The sequence below is a fragment of the Monodelphis domestica genome, chromosome 3 (genome assembly GCF_027887165.1).
Source record: "Monodelphis domestica isolate mMonDom1 chromosome 3, mMonDom1.pri, whole genome shotgun sequence".
Taxonomy (NCBI): Eukaryota; Metazoa; Chordata; class Mammalia; order Didelphimorphia; family Didelphidae; genus Monodelphis; species Monodelphis domestica.
The window spans coordinates 209,702,649-209,715,395 of NC_077229.1; positions in this window are offsets into that span (position 1 = coordinate 209,702,649).

Below are 12,747 nucleotides of genomic sequence, written 5' to 3' on the forward strand. Positions count from 1 at the left end.
GCTATGCTCTGGGGCAAGACTATACACAGAAACCAAACTAAGAATATAATTTCTGCTCTTTGTTCAAAACAGGGTAAAAGCTTAAATTTATGAGTGTCCTGTTATGTCCTGGAGGAGGAGTAACTGTTTCTCCCAGTCAGGTCCTATTCTGATTAAGAGGAAACCATATATCTTCTAAGAATATTTCCGTCTTCTGTTTAGCTCAATAACACTTGTATAATGAAGTTCCATGCCCTTCCTGTAGAGGCTTTGATGGGAGTTCTTCAGTTGCTATATAATGGATTCCTTGTGATCCATACATTTGCATAAACAGATAGATGTGAAGTCTTTTTTATCACATCTTTCACCTTTGAAGATGACAGCTTTCCTTATGATTCATCTAGGGTCACAGTCATTTAGTAACTAGATGATAGCATTCTAAACAGACAGCAACTTTATTTATATGGACAACATGGTAGTAGGGGCCAAAAAAATCTGATAGAGTAGATTGTGTGTGGGGTGTATTAGTGATCAAATTGTTCAAAAACATCCTTCCTTGCCATAACTCTAGTTGAAATGTCTTTCTCAAATATCCCTTCTCTTCTGGACTTTAAGGGAGTTTTCAAGAAAAAGTCTTTTAATTTAACTTTCAGATGGTTAGGTTCACATCCTCCCCTTATCTTTAGATTTTTCTCCAGACAGGAAACAGATAATGCTAAGGAGGAAACACATTTTTAGGTCAAATACTGAAGAAGAAGGACTTGTCAAATATAGAAATTATTGCATGATAGAGGAAGTCTTTTCATATAATTGTAGAATTACCACCCCCAGCCTTTGTCTTGTTTCCCTGTCCCCATTTCCTCCAAAATACACACCCTTTGGTTTCCACATTGTAATTGGTGATCATCCCAACCACACCAAAAATATCCAACTTTAAGAGATGAAATGCAATGGGATTGTCAAATGAGAAGATGATTGAGAAGGAAATAGTGATTTTCTCTCCCAAGCCTGGCCGTTTCTCAATACCAGCAGCTCTGAGTTGAGGTTGACATTCTAGGTGTTATTAGGCCACCACGATTCATGTGCTCTAAACTGGGGGTATTAGACTGTGAATAACCAATGATGCCTCACAAGTGAAGCTATACCATCAGGACAGGAGAGACTATATGATATTATAATGGATAGCAGCTTTCTTTGAGATAAACCAGGTAGGATTTTGAAATCAACTAAAATCCAAGGTCCTCTGGCATAAATATCCTTGATTCTGACTGCTTTCCAGCTTCACTGAGATGTCTTCAGAGGCACACATCTAGGTGTGATGGTATTATTTAGTTTTGACCTTACAGTGACAAGATATCAGCCCTACTCCCATGTTGTCAATGTATGTGCTTCCATTTAGATAATCACTATGTCTGTGCACTGACCCAGGGTGCACAGAACCAGGGAAGATGTATTTGGGTTAGTAATGGATAGCTAGTGAAAATCTCCAGCTGTGAGGTCTATGAGAACTTTTTTGGGGTCATCTATTTGAATGGATAACTAAAGTTCCAAATGTGACTGTTAATGGCCAGCCCTGATCTGACAACATATAGGGATTTGTTTTCTTCTCCAATCTGTCATTCTTTTTACATCCTTTCATCTTTCATCTTCATGGATTATTTAATCACATTTAAAGTTCTAAGAAGTTTATATTCTCTTCCATTTGTCTCTTAAAAAATTTAAGTTATTTTCCCCTCTCTTTTATGATAAAAACAGTATTATATTCTTTCAATCATTTTAATTTAATCTTTTTTTAAGGTGACCCTCTTCCCTTACCCTCATGCTCTCTTCTGGCTTGTTAATCTTTTCCCTTTAGGGTTTTATTTATTCTTGTATCCTACTTTTATCTGGTTATATAATTTCCCCATTTTCCCCCCTTCACACTCAAGTAGATTCCCCCTTCCTCTCTTTCCCTTCAGCTAGTTCTGCTCATTAATTTTTTTAACCCTTACTTTCTTAGTAGCAACTTTAAGACTGAAAGCCAAGGACTAAGCAAATGGGGTTAAGTAACTTGCCCAGGGCTACATAGCTAGGAACTGTCTTGACTTTGAATTCAAGTCTTCTTGCCTCCAGGTCTGCACTCTATTATTCACTGTGCTACCTAGTTGCCCATCATTAGTTTTTAAATTTAATTTCTGTGCCTCTTTCATATAAGCTTTTCTCTCACTCTCTACATTATCTACTTGCTCTTTCTCTTTACTTTAGACCAGTGGTTCTCAACCTTTCTAATGCCGTGACCCTGCAATACAGTTCCTCATGTTGCAGTGACCCCAAACCAAAAAATTATTTTGGCTGCTACTTCAAAACTGTAATTTTGCTACAGTTATGATTTGGAATGTAAATACCTGGTATGCATTATGTATTCTCATTGCTACAAATTGAGAGGTTGAGAACCGCTGCTTCAGACCCTCATTCTCTGATTCATCACCCTCATAATCATCTGGTCTCTCTCTTTTCTCACTATTCTACATATAATCAAGTTTCCAAGGTTTCCATTCTGGACTCCACTCTTTGGGTTTTTCTTCCACTGCTGTTAGAGCTTACTCTGTGGATTCCTCTTTTCCATTGTGCCTCATTCTCAGAACAATGCCAATTATTGCAGGTGTCAGAGGGGACACTTCCTCACACTACAGTATATCATCCCCTCTACTGGTCTATATCCTCCCTTGTTGACCTTTTATTTTTCCTACATTTGCCTGGAGATTTCCTTCTTGTGTCTATACTCTCCCTTTCCTCAAGTACTAGTTGTCCCCCCAGGGTTCTACCTCTCTTCCTTCCAGAATAAGTTGACTTTTCAGGCACCACCAAATCCTTCAGCTTTCATCCAGTGTCAGTTCCTAATTTCCCTTCATTCATTGTCAGGGGAACACCCTTCCACCTCCAAAGTAAGGTCTTCCTCCTTTCTCTCCTTTTCATTCTTTCCCTCTTCTCCTCTCCCTCTCCCATGTAGTCATTCCTCTATCAAAGACCACAGAGGTCATCTTCCTTTCATTGCTAGCCCTTGATTTGACCATGGTGTATCATTCACTCCTTTTTATCTCTCTTCTCCCCTCCCTGCCTTCATGTGCTACCCATGCTATAGTGTAATTCCAAAAAAGATGCATTCGCTTGAAGGCAATGTGTCACTGTCCATAATACCACCTGCCCACCCCTTCACTATTACTTCATTCTTGTTTCCTTGTATACCTTTATAAAGAAATCTCTTACTGGTCTTTCTGTTGTCACTCTGTTGCTGCTGCTGTCTATTTGTTCACTCCTCCTGTAGTTCTGTTATTTGGGGTGTTCAAGAAGCAAATAATCTCTTTGTTTCCAATTTTTGTTCTAAAACTGTTTCAAACTCTTCTTTATTACTGAATGTCCATCTTTTTTGGCATGTATGGTTAAGCTCTGATTTGCAGGCTAGGTCACTGTGGGCTGCATCCTGTACTCCAGTGCTCTTTGGAACATATTATTCTATTCTTCCTTTTGCTGGTGGGTGTGAAATAGTCTTATATTATTCAAATGTCCTTTATTCTGTATTTAATGGTCTTTCTCCTGGTGCCTTGCAGAAATAGTTGTTTCTGAGAATTGCTAAATTTAACCATTATGTGTCTTGGAGTTGATAACTTTTTGCAGGTGGGGAAGTGATTAGTGAATTCTTTAAACTAGAATTTCATTTTCCATGTTCAGAAGTTCTAGGTGGTTCTCTTATTTTTTTTCTGTCTTATGTGAAGGTTTTTGTGTCCTATTTTGTTCTGGGAGACCTGTGATCTTCAGGTTATCTCTATAAGTCTTTGAGATATGTATGTTTTGCTTGTATAGTGAGCACATTTTCTTTTAATGTTTTGTTTTTTGTTTTTCTCCTTCTGGATTGTCCTTCACTCCTGAGTATTTACATTCTGAATCTATTGTTTTCTCTCTCATTTTTTTTGGTGAAACTTGCCATTGCAGATTCAAATTTTTCTATACTGTTCATTATTTTTGCTGGTCAGGACATGAATTCTGCTTTCATAATTCTCATTTCTCTTTCAAACCACTTGAGAATAGTGTCTTTTGATTCCATGTTCTCAAATTCCACAGGGTCCTCTGCCTCATGAAGAGTTGGATCATTTTCTTTCTTTTTGCAGTATTTATTCATAGATTCCTGAACTCATTTGCTAAATCTGGAGGCCATATTCCCAACAGTTATTTCTGTTTTTCCTATTGATTTGTCTGTTTATGTTCAAGGACTTTGAGATTTCTTCTTTTTGAAATTTCTAGTGCTTTCAGTCTTCCCTCTTTCCTTATTTTTCTTATCACTCACTTCTTTAAGTCCTTTCCCTCTGATTATGGTTTCCTTAGGGTCTAGATTTCAAAGCATCTCAGCCTTCTCATACACTGGACAATTCACAGTTCTCCAGCCTAGGCATCTGCTCCAGCTGACTTTTGGGTGTCAGAAATGGCTTCAATTTCTGCTCTTTCCCTTATGTTTGGTGGAATGCTGCATAGTTCCCCACTTGTATGATACCCTGTTCTAATGACCTGACAAACCTCTATCTGTCAATTCTCTAGCTCAGCATCAGCAATTCAGAGCCTGCTTTCCTAGGCACTGGCAGTTTAAAACTTTGCAGCACTGGGGCTTCTGGATAGCAGCACCCAACAGGCTTTTGCTCCTGAAGGGCTGTGACCAAGCTGGCCATCAAGACCTAAACAAATACCCATGGCCTAGAACCAGGGTCTCTACAGCACTGGAAAGAGGGAGAATGAAATGAGGTATAAGGTGAGTATGCCTTTGAGTCTGCTATTGTAGCCTTGCTGCCAGTAGCATGGGAAGTAGTGAAATAGTTCTGAATGAGCTCAGGGTCAGTGAGGCTGTAGTCAGTTCCTGGGTTTTGAGCTTTGGTTTCCATCCATCTTTTGGATTTTGGGTGTACTGGGCCATGGAAACAGCTGAAGCTGCTTTACCTTGGTGCATAATTTCTTTTTTGGAGAGGTTTGAGGAGTCATGGGGATCAATGAAACAAAATCTAATCTACCATCTTGTTCCTCATGTGTCCTGCCAATCCAAAGTTCTCACTACACTTTTCTTTGCACTATAATTATTACTTATTGTTTCTTTTATTATTGGGACATATGTGTTATATCCTCCCTCTTGGAATTCAAGTTTCATAAGAAAACTAGATATTGATTGTCTTTGTATCTCTTGTAACACTTAGCTCAATGCTATGCACATAAAGATAGGAATAGGCTTGTGACTGGGCCTGTGACTGCATTGAAACGAGGAATTCTTGGATGAGGAAATTTCTTATACCAATACAGTCTGGTACTTTCTGAATTAAGAAATGAGTTTTAACAAGCATTTTTTAAAAGAGTTTACTATATTTAAGGCACTGTGCTAACCTGGCAATTATTGTTACTGTTGACAAAAGAATATAGCAAGATAGTCTTGCTCTTGTGTTATCTAGGTGGTACAATGGATAGAGCACTGGGGTTGGAATCAGAAAGATTCATCTTCATGAGTTCAAATCTAACCTCAGATACTTATTAGCTGTGTGATCCTGAGAAAGTCATGTAGCCTTGTTTGCCTCAGTTCCTCATCTGTAAAATGAGTTGGAGAAGAAAAAGGCAAACCCACTATAGTATCTTTGCCAAGAAAACCCCAAATGGGATCATGAACAGTTGGACATAACTAAACAATACAACAAGAACTAGTCTTGCTTTCACAGACTTTACATTCTAATAGGGGGATATACAATTCACGTAAAGGAGTGATGGCCAGAGAGGATTCCTTTGGTCTGGGACATCTCAGAGATGAGAGTGGAGTCATATGGGGCAATTGCAACCTATAGTTTTAAAGAGTTGCCTAGACTAAATAAGTTGTGGGTTGTGGTATATAATTGTGATGGAATACTACTATAACATGTGATGGAGTACTACTATAACATAAGAAATGATGAGCAGATTAATTTTAAAACAATATAGAGGGGTTGGGTAGGTGACTCAGAGGATTGAGAGTCAGGCCCAGAGACAGGAGGTCCTGAGTTCAAATCTGGATTCAGATACTTCCTAATTGTGTGACCCTGGGAAAGTCATTTAATCTCCATTACTTAACCCTTATCACTCTTCTGTCTTTGAGCCAATACACAGTATTGATGCTAAGATGGAATAAAAGGGTTTTAAAAAACCATGGAAAGACCTAGATGAAATTAAGAAGAGCAAAATGAGCAAAACCAAGAGAACCTTATATACAGCATCAGAAATATTATTTGAAGAATGACTTATGTATGTCTACTTCCAGAGAAAGAACTGATAAATATAAACAAGAAAGTCATATATAGAGCCAAATGATATCTACTCTAGTGAGGGGAGGAGACAGAGGGTGAGAGATACCTGGGAACTGTAATGTAACAAACAAATACATTTTTAATAAGTTGCCTAGAATACTAAGAGGTATGTGATTTGCCTAGGAACATACAGCCAATATGAACCAGAGATAAGACATGAATTCAGGTCTTACTAACACTGAGACCAATTCTGTGCTCTGCCTCAAAGACTTTGGCTACAAATGTTGTAGGTGCCTAATGGAATAGTTGAATAAATTAATTTAATTTATTGAAATTCATTAATAAATGAGGTCCAGTTGATGTCTGATAGTGGAGAATGCTCCTGAAGAAAAGTTACTCATTCCCTCACTCCCATATCAGTATGATTCAATTCAATTAAAAAATCCTTTATCTCTTCCTCATGAAAATTTAGTTTTGATTTTACTTTTAAGTTAGCTGCCAGTGTAGTGAGAGAGATATTGGTTGTTTAAGTCACTGATGGGAGAAAGGGAATTATATTTGTGGCAGCCGTCTTGGGGATGAACCATTAAACCAAAATTAATCGGTTAAACAACCTTTTCTGTCCCCAAACAGACCAGCAGACTCCTACCAGGAATTCATGCTTTCTTAGAAACACCATGACCCCTGGAGAGGTGCCTGGAGCACTGAACCAGAAAAAAAAAAAACAAAAATAAGAACCTTACAAAATTGAGGAAAAGGAGGACATACCACTGGATATTATCCCTGGGATAAAGAAGCTCATTCATTCCTGAGCCACTGAAGTCACCCTCTTGGCTCTGCCTTTCATCAGTTTTCTGCTAACCAACAGCTCACAACCACCACTCCTACGTCACCAATAAGAGTCATCAAACCAACCAGACCTGTTTTCCTTATTAGAGAAATAGCCTTTATGTTCCACAGTGAAATGACTTAACGAAATCTAAGGTTATTTATCTGGTGAGCAACAAAAGGGATGAGGTAGGAAAGATAAAAGGAACTGATGAGAAGAAGGAAATGCTTGTATTTTCTGACTCCATCACCCAGATGTTATCCATAGCCTGCTTTTCTTTTTCTCAACCCTTTGTAACTTAAATGTTGACCAATAGGGTTGTGAGTAACTAGACCTCAAAGTGTGTCTCATTTGGGGTGTGGAGGAAAGTTAGAAATCAAGGAAAAGGGAATAGAGCTGTGATACCACTCTCCCAAGGGCATCATTCCTACACTCTCTGGCAGCCTGATGGCTTTGGTTATCATCACTCACTTGGGTGAATGGCAGATGGCTTCATTGCTAATGGAATTTACTCACAGAGAATTGACTCCCAAGCTAGCAGAGCTTCTTTGGATCTGGTCAAAGTAAAGGCAGAGGGGCAGGGGAGAGAGATATTTTTAACTGTAGGGAGTCCCCCTTGATGGGAATGCACCCACAAGCTGAAGGAAAGAGAGGGGGGAAACTTTGCAATAAATTCCACATCTCCTTTATTCTCTACCTCCTATTATAAACATGTATAGATAGAAAGACCTTCTTTGCCTTTGGGAGGGTAAGATATCTCAAAATCTATCTCACAAGGACCTGAGTTGGCAGAATCAATAAATATGTAGCTCACACACAGAGAAGTCATTCAGGCCATTTCAAAGCCCCTGGAACAGGAATAAAACAACAGAGACTAAAAGATAAGACTTTATTGCCATGCGCTTCTCATTGGATTTCAAGGAAGGACCATTTCTAAGGCTCTGAACACCAGAAAGCTAAGTTCCCAGATTTCACTGCCTGTGTCTGTACTGTAGTAACCAAAGGCTTATCATTCAATAGAAGTATAAGATTCCCCTTGAACCAAATGAGGCAGTGGAAAGTTCCTAATGATACACTGAACTGACTTCTGTGCCTTTGGGGGAAGATCAAGTCCAGGATCTGTGAAGAAATCGCTGCCCTAACTTTCTGAATCCAGACCTATGAAGTGACAGTCAATGTCAGTGTCTGTTTAATATCTAGATATGTTATATGGGCACAATTATCACCGATTAGTCAAGGGCAAGATCTGTTAAGTATTTTCCCCTCTCTGATCTATAAAAATTGCTCAAGATGCTCAATAATTTATTCTGGTCATTTCTCTGATCCCTTTTATGTTAAAGCATCAGAACCTTAGAAATGGAAGAGATTCGACATATCCCTTGCAAAAATATCCCTAGAAAACCTATCCAGAGCCCCTTGAAAGGTAACTTAGTAGAGACAGTGTTAGACTAGGAGTCAGGAAGAGCTGAATTCAAATCTTGATTCTTCTACTTACTAGCTGTATGATCTTAAACAAGTAACTTAAACTTCCTAACTCTCAGTTTTCCCATCTGGAAAATGAGAGGTGAATTAGATGCACTGTGTTCTTTTCTACCTCTAGAGCTATGATTCTTTGTTCTATGATTTTAGGATTCTGTGGCACATTCCTGCAGATGGTTTCTCAAACTGTGAGCCCTTCAGTGTTGGGGAGTTCACTACCTCATGAGATATCTCTTTCCATTGGACAGAAATAGTTTTTTTGTTTAAATTCTTCCAAATATTAAGCTGAAATCCATATCCCAGTAACATATGCCCATTTTTCTTAGTTCTGTTCTTTAGAGCTACATAAAGTAAATCTAATCTGTCTTCTAAAGGAAAGCCTTTCAAATATTTTAGTAGGTCTTTCATGTTCTATCTCACTCTGCTTAGGCTTCAATTGTTTCTTATATAACATGGTCATGAGATCTCTCATCTACCACCATGGCAGTTTTTAAAAAAGTAATGAACTCATTGGGAAGCAGTAACTTTTTCCTTCACTAAAGACTTTCAAATGGAGGCTAGTGCAGTGAACTAGATAGCCTCTGAGGTTCCTGTCAACCAAGGTCTGAATTTAAAATCCTGTCTTGGACACCTTTAGCTGTGTGATCCTGAACAAGTCACTTGATGTCTCTCAGCCTCAGTTTCCTTACCTGTAAATTGAAGATATTAATGATACCTACTTTTCCAGGCTGTTATAAGGATCAAGTAAGATATTTACAAAGTGCTTTGCAATCCTTAAAGCATTATATAAATGTTAGCTATTGTTATTATTTCAATTCTGAGATTCTCTGATTTTTTATCAAGTATTTTGTAGTTTTACTTTGATCAGTTTTATTTATATTCAGAGAAGCATTGTGGTATAATGGATAGAAAGCTGCTTTTAAAAACAGAAAGATTTGAATTCAAGTTCTACTGCTGACACAATCTAGCTGTGTAGTTCTAGGCAAGTCATTTAGTTAAAGTTAAGTTAAAGCTAATGCTTTAACTCTCTAAGACTATAAATCACCACAAAGCTGCTGGCCTGGATTGACAGAAAGAATTTCCTTACCCCAGAGCTCCCATATGAGATGTCAAGTCCAATCCATATCCCTTACGCTGTCCCAGTTATTTATCCATAGTCCAGATTCTGAGTATTCAGACTCACTGGATGCACACACCATTGAGAGCTTGGGTCTAACTGGTTTTCTTGTCTAAAGAATGTGCAGGTTGTAGGACAGCATCCATATACTGCAGTAGGGCAATCAAACCTGGGAGAACTTATCAAAGGATCAAGACCTCCCATAATATACCCCATCTCCTCAGTTAAATATTTCTTCCCCATACAAATCAAAATGAGATCATGAGCTCCTTGAAGGCAAGACATTGTCTTTAGACTCTTTTTTAATTGCCAACTCTTAGCCCAGTACTTGGCACATAGCATGATTATTGAAGGGTAGCTAGGGGACTCAGAGAATAGAAGACCAGGCTTGGAGATGGGAAGTCCTAGGTCTGATCTCAGACACTTCTTAGCTCTGTGACCTTGGGCAAGTCACTTAACCTCCATTACCCAGCTCTTAGTACAGGGAATTGATGCCTAGTATTGATTCTAAGATAGAAAGGGTTTTAAAAATGCTCATTGATTGACTGACTGGGGTATATTGGTCTATGCCCTTAACTCTCACTAGTTACTAGGATTTGGAGAGGCTCTACTAGTTATCTTCTTCTTGATTGTTCCCCTCAATGCTTTGCAGTCATTTCTGGCAATTCCTGTGTTTCTAAAATACTCTGAGTTAAGAGTTTTTTTAGGAATTCCATGGCTGGCAAATCTGGTGATTATACTTATCCCTCCCAGCTCCAATGCAGAATTATATGAATTCAACAAGAAAATGAAATTGTACAAAGTTCTCATTGGTGCCTCGGTGTTTATAAGGATCTATTCCAATGAAATGGTAAGATTTGGAAAGGGTTTTATACATATATATGTATATGTTTGTGTGTGTATATATATAAAATATTATTTCATCCTTATAACAATTTTATATAGTAAATGCTATTATTATCACCCACATTTTATAAATAAGAAAACTCAGGACAAGAGAGATTGTGTGATAGATTGTAAATGCCTTGGATGGAATTTGAACTCATGTCTTTCTCACTCCAATTCCCATGAACTGAACTAAGCTAAGTTAAACACAACTCACAATGCTGTTTATTTTTTTAAGAAAGGGGAAAAAAAGTAGGGGGGAAGTAAACAAATTTCCTTCCTCGGAGTAAATGTCTGGTACCAAATTAACTCCCAATGTGTGGGGCTTTATAAAAATGGATTTGAGATGTGATATTAATTGAAAGTCAATCTATCACCCTGAGGTGAAAAACCAAATTAATGTGTATGGAAAAATCTCCACTGGATCCCTGTAGTATATAGAGCAATCTATTTTTTTTAATTCAGTTACTATTTATTTATTTATTTTAAAAATCCCTTATCTTCTGTCTTAAAATCAATATACTAAGTATCTGTTCCAGGGCAAAAGTGTGGTAAGGGCTTTGCAATTCGGGTTAAGTGACTTGTAGTGCAATCTAATTGTAAGCTCCTTAGTGGAGAGAAGAGTGTCCAATGAATCCATATAGAACACAGGGAAACCCAAAGAGAATTCCAAGATGAAGGCTCGTACCATGTGATATCTTTGGGTTGAGGAGGTCATCCAATTGTCCAAGTGCTCCCCGCATCAAAGTTTTATACACTCAATGGAGTCTACCTAGAATACCATTATGTGACTAAATGAATGAATAAAAGCATTTACATATGCCAGGAAGTGTGCTAAACACTGGATAGAAATACAAAATGGCTAAGAAAGGCATCTTCCTTTAGGAATTTACCTTTTAATAGGCACTAACACATGTTGGGATTGAAATTGTAGGGAAGGTAGTTTGGTCTGGAGGTCTCAGGAATGGTGAGTAAGGCAATAAAGAAGTCCATTGATAAACCCTTCCCAGAAACAATGGGAGTATTGATTTGATTACAGTTCCACTGGCAAGAGATGGGGAGAAAGAGGGTAGTATGCATGCAATATCAGTGTGAAAATTGTTGATATGATGGCTAGCTAAATAGGGTGAGCTCTCACCAGTCAGGGCAGCTTAGCCCTAGGGTAGCAGATCGGAGGGTTCTGCAAGAGCAATTGCATCATAATGGCACTTAAGAGGTGCTGGATAAAGTGCTGGATTTAGGGGATTCAGGAAGCCTTGAGTTCAAATCCTGTCTGACATTAGCAGCTTGACTTTGGACAAATAATTTAACCCTTTTTTTCAGCCTTACTTTCTTCTCTGTAAAATGGTTTCACTTCACAGGGTTTTTGTTAAGACCAACACAGATAACACATGTAAAACACTTAGCAAACCTTAAAGCTCTATAAAAATGCTAGCTATGAAGAAGATGATGATGGTGGTGGTGATCATTACAGAGTGGAAGATAGATGTGAGAAAGAAAATAAGCAGAGATGGGGTTCAAGGTAGCATCTCAATAAAGATCAATGGCTGGACATCTTAGCCACTGTTTAGTTAGCAAAGGAAATAGCACCATTGAGGATAGCTTTCCCTGGTCACTTGTCTGCATTCATCAAAGGGGTGGGGTAGAGATCCAAAATCATCTATGTATTGGTTGGCTGGGGTGCCTAAGAGCCTCCCAAGAGGCACTGCCTTGGCCCACTGAGCAGTACTGCTCCAGCCCAATGAGTCACCCTACCTCACTTTCCTGTCTCCTGAGTCTGGAGTTGGGATTGGCTTGGACACAGGGTGTGCATACCCTGGGAGCAGAAAGAATCATAATCTTGCTTAAGAGGGCCAAGAGAGCCATGGCACAGCAGTGACAGGCATCTCCTCTTCAGAAGCTATTGCTTTGTCTCTAGGGCCAGCTGCTTCAGTGAGTTTATCCCTAAATTCCTTAAATAAACTCTCAAGGTCTTCTGAAATTGTCAGGAATATTTTTGATGTTTCTTTGTGTATCCTGGAACAGTCAGGAGCTGTTAATTTCCATAAAACAGAAACCTCTTTAATTCCATGGGAAAGGGAGGAAGCTCTGTTGGGAAAAAAAAAAACCCTGGTGACCCAAGGTAGGAAACAAACTTGACCTCAGAGAGAAACACTGAGTCAGGGCTCTCACTGGCC